This window comes from Nanorana parkeri, unplaced genomic scaffold (genome assembly GCF_000935625.1).
Source record: "Nanorana parkeri isolate BGI_ZX_2015 unplaced genomic scaffold, ASM93562v1 scaffold1791, whole genome shotgun sequence".
Lineage (NCBI taxonomy): Eukaryota > Metazoa > Chordata > Amphibia > Anura > Dicroglossidae > Nanorana > Nanorana parkeri.
In genome coordinates this window covers 244,514-249,452 of record NW_017308059.1, presented here as the reverse complement: position 1 = coordinate 249,452, position 4,939 = coordinate 244,514, and the positions used below count along the sequence as shown (strand labels likewise).

General features: G+C 47.4%; 1 protein-coding gene across 1 annotated transcript in view; it reads left to right on the top strand.

Annotated features, from left to right (window-relative positions):
* Positions 1-4,939, top strand: part of LOC108799710 (olfactory receptor 6N1-like) — a 6,296-nt gene that overhangs the window by 178 nt on the left and 1,179 nt on the right. The gene's annotated exons all lie outside the window — the stretch shown is intronic.

Below are 4,939 nucleotides of genomic sequence, written 5' to 3'. Positions count from 1 at the left end.
ATATGAACATACTCCTAGCCCAAAAGGAGTCTTTACAGCACAAATTAATTTATACCTAGCTTTCAAAGTAAGATGCACATGGAAGGGCTTTACAAACAAAAAAAATCCCAACACACTTACCAGCCAACCTTTGCTTAAAACCAGAGGCATTAGTTGCACAACTTTTGCAAAATATGTGGAAGCCGCACTGCCTCGTCAAAGTCCCCTCTGTATAGTGCGGTCCTAACTCCAATCTATGAGAGCCTCCATCTTGGAGCATATATAGCAAAGGATAACTTGAGTGCAGGTATGCCTGGAGGTAGTCCATGCCTCCTTAACCACCTGCTGTCCGGCCGCTGTAATTAAACGGCTGGACAGCGGCTTCTTGAGGGTGGGTGGGCGTCTTTAGACGTCCTATCCGCTAGGCGGCGCGCACGAGCGGGAAACCGGCTTTGAATGTAAACAGCCAGCGATGGCTGTTTACATACAAGCGTTCGGGCATCTGTAGGGACGCCCAATCGCTTGTAATATCCGTTCGGTGTCACAATATCCGTTTCAGTGTCACTCTCAGGTACAGAAACCGGAGAGAAGCTGGTGAAGCAGGTCTCTGCTTCATCAGCTTCTCTGTGGGTCCCTAGGTGACATTAGGGGTCTTAAGACCCCTGATGTCTCCATAAAGAGGACCTGTCACTGCAAATTGGCTATCACATAGGGAGCTTGCTTGCTCCCTATGTGATAGCAATAAAGTTTAGTGAAAAAAAAAAAGGTTTAAAAAAAATCACATATCAAAGCAATACAAAAAAAATGAAAGTCCCCGCACATGTTGCATATCGCCGCGAACGTCGGAGTGAGAGCAATAATTCTCGAGCCATCAATCACTGATAACAATAAACTGATGAGCGGTAAAAGCTTTTAAAGCGTCGGCTATGGTCAATTTTGAGTATGGTAGTTTTTTGCGATTTAACGGGTGCGTGCAATTTTAAAGCTTGACATGTTTGGTGTCTATTTACCCGACGTGACCCGATCTTTTAAAAAAAATTGGGTAATAATAATTTTTTTATTACATAACGTAGTGAGAACAGGTTTTTTTCAAAATTATCGGTACTTTTTTATTATACAGTAAAAAAAAAAAAAACCCTCAGTGGTGATTAAATACCACCAAAAGAAAGCTCTATCTGTCCCCCAAAAATGGTACAAAATTAATTTCAGTACAGCGTTGCATGACGGAATAAATGTCAGTCAAAGTACCGCAGCGCTGAATACTGAAAAATAGCCTGGTCAGGATGGGGGTGTAACACCGCGGTCAGCAAGTGGTTAAAGGCACAGGGACACAGCAGAAGCCCAGCACATCATAATGGCAGCTGAAGCCCCAAGTGTGTCCCTGCACCAAATCCAACAAAACAAATATGGCAACCACAGAAATTCATTGATAACTAGCTTCCAAAGATAAGGGGCTTCAGCTGTCATTGTGATGTAGACAGTGTACCTTGTAGTTTTCTTCTTTTTTTTTCCGACTGGGTGGTAAGTGTGCTGGGAATTTTTTGTTTTGTTAGCACAGTGGAAAGCCCTTCCGTGTGCACCTTCCTGGCATAGATAGATGATGTTGTCATTTTTATTCTTGCCTTGGATTGTCAACTACAGAAGGTCCAGGCAGCTCTAGATTCTATTTGTAAAGCCAGGTCAACAGCCAATCCAAACAAATAAGCAATAGGCATGGAAGAAGCATGGTATCTGGACTACATCACTGGGGTCATAAGGCCTCTAATGGACAGTGCTAATGCAGTTTAAAGTTGTCCCCAACCAGTGTAAACATTTTTTTTTTTATACCAATGGGGGTAATTACAGTGCTACCTCACGCTAGGCAAAACCAAAGTATATTGATTTGGCTGAAGTAAGGCTTTACAGGAAACCTGTCCTAAGAAAACTACAGAGGCTTCCATTGTTGAACACCCTGTGAAAATAATATGGGGGTTATTCACAAAGCTAGCCGAAGGATCAGCCGTAGCTCCGTCTAGCTATATTCACTATAGCCCGTACAGCTCCCGAAGCTGGGCGAGCGGCTCAGCCGAGCCGAAGGCATTTACTACCGCTCGACTGAGCCGAAGTGAAACCCGAATCGTGGCTAGCCTCGCAGCTGACAGCTGGGCTCATGGCTGGGCCCATGGCTGGCTCCGCCCAGTTGCAATGACACCTGGGGATGCTGAACTGTCATTAAACAATGACAACTTGGCGGAGCCAGCCGTGACGTCACGGCCAGCTCCGCCCAGTTGTTATTCATTGGCTGGGACATGCTAGAAGACTCTAGCAGGTCCCGGTCAATAGGAAACAGTTGGGCAGAGCTAGATGTCACTGCTAGCTTTGCCCAATTGTTTTTATTTTTTTTCAATAATCTTTGATTTTTTTTTTACTTTAGTGAAATTTTTTTTATTTTGTAAAATTTCTCATTTATTTACATTTGTAAACATTTTTTTTCTACTTTTGTTTTCTACTTTTTCACTGTTTTTCTATTCTGCTCGGTACCACGGAGGCTCGGCAGCATTCGGCTAATCACTCACTGCCGCTCTGCCCCTATGGGAATAGGCCGAACAGCAGTAAGTAGCCTGCCGAAGGTTCGGCTCAGCCGATTCCAGATGTTGGATCTCCTTCTTCACTGCGGCTCAGTCTGAGCATGTTCGGCTGAACAGAAGCAAGCCAATGTACAGCTGATATCAGCTGCACAAGCCTGAAGTGAATATCCGAACAGTGTTCGGCTCACCTCTTCAGGGAAGCTTATCCGACCTCAACCTAACCACTGAAATATCAATTTCTCAAACAATTCATCCCCACACAGCGACCTCCTCATGTATCACTTCCCCCTCCCCTTTTAGATTGTAAGCCCTCAGGGGCCGGGCCCTCCTTACCATCTTGTCTTGAATGATATTGTAACTGTAATGTCTTCCTTATATTGTAAAGTGCTGCGCAAACTGTTGGCGCTATATAAATCCTGTACAATAATAATGCTTCGGGTGGGTTATTCACTCGGCTGCCTTCGGCACCTTTGTGAATAAACCTCTAGGTGTCTCTAACAACCGTGTAATTGTGCCAGGCCAGAGAGATAGCACTGAAACCAGCATAGCAACTTGACCACATGGCAACTAGTATTTTCAGAAGGAAAGGTCAGCAACCACAGCTTCCAGTTTTTATTCTTAAGCCTAACTTCATAGGCCAAACACACCAGGACAAGGATACTTATTTTCAAAAAAGTAAAAGTTATTTTTAGTTTAGCCCAATGAAATTTGAAAATTTTGGTCACATGGTTATAAAAAAAGATACTTAAAGGAGAACTATGAGGCGAGTGAAAATCACTCATCCTCATAGTTCGAGCCGACCTGTGACAATGAAACTGTCACACGTCGGCTCACTTCTCGATCTATCCCTGCAGAGAGCCGTGACTGTCACTCACGGCTCCCTGCAGGGATTCCAGTCCTCCCGTGTCCTATCCTCCAGCGCTGACTGGCGGAACGGACGGGGGAGGGGGTGGGTACAGCTGGCTCAGCCTCTAGATAGGCAGAGCCAGCTGTCAATCACGCAGCTGGGTGGATCTCAACAGTAATGCCGGGATGCGTCCAGGCTGCGGCGGTCTCAGTATACCGCGAGCTGTAGCTTGTGGTATACTGAGCTTTGGGTCACGGGAGGACGCTGGTTTGTGTCCTTCCCTGGGTCGGAATGCCAGAAAATTAAGTTTTGCTTACAGAATGGTTAATATTTTATTTAAGACGGTTTCCCCGCCAACTACAATTAAGCCGGCCAAACAACATGCAGCCGGCTTCGCTGGCAATCAGGAAGCCGGGCGGCATGTCATTACCCGCTGCCGGCTTCCTGATTACCCGGGAAGCCTGCTCCATGCCAGTGGAAGCACCGGTATTGGTATTCAGTATCGGCGAGTACCAAAAGCAAAATATCGGTACTCGCACTTGAGTATTTAGTCAGACTCAGGGCATTCCAACATATATTACAAAAAGCTTAATTTTTTTTAGATATGGGAGACAGAGGGATGCTTTGTCCTCTGCAAAGACTTCCCTCCACCCCACCTCAACGTCGGGCCCCTATCATTCAGTTTTGGGGACCAGCTGCTTGCTGCTACTGTTGTAGAATAAGCACAGTAGCAGCAAGCAGCTGGTGCCCAAGACTGAATAGGGGCCCGACGCTGAGGTGGGGGAAGCCTTTGCAGCGGACAGCAGCTGTCCTCTGCAAAGACTTTCCCCACCCCCACGTTGGGCCCCTATTCATCCCTGGGCACCAGGCCAGCTAATTGCTGCTACAGTACTGATCTCTGCAAAGGCTTCCCCCAATCCAGCGTCAGGCCCATATTATTCAGTTTTGGGCACCAGCTGCTTGCTGTTACTGTTGCAGAATCAGCACAGTAGCAGCAAGCAGCTGGTGCCCAGCGTGGGCCATAAAAACTCAGCCCCAGAACACCAAGTCTCACCTGCAGCTTTCCCCCAAGCCAGTCCCAGACTCACTCAGGTCAGCTGCTGCTGTTCCCTCCCCCAGCCCTCTGCTGGCTTACCAGTGCATTGACAAACAGCCTCAGGCTCTGCCGCTCAGCCCCTACACTGTGCTTGCTTCTCCTTTCCTGTTGCCCGCTCCGCGGCCGTCCCAAGAAAAAAACAAAACCTTCCTGCACGTCACGTGGGCAGGAACGTACCAAAATGGCATATGGACAGGGGGGTCGGCCCAGGACGTACCATTTTTATTGTACGACCGCGGCGGACCCAGCAAGAAGCAGTCACACCTTGCCGATCCCTGGCCGGAAAACATACAGCTGTCCCTTCTCCGTGTCACAGACTTTACTGCAGTTCATTGTACAAAGTTTTTTTACAATGAACCACAGTAAAGTCTTTGACACGGAGGAGGACAGCTGTCACTACACACTGCGGGTGGCTGGCCGTGGACGCAAGAGTCGGGACAGGAGCGGCAC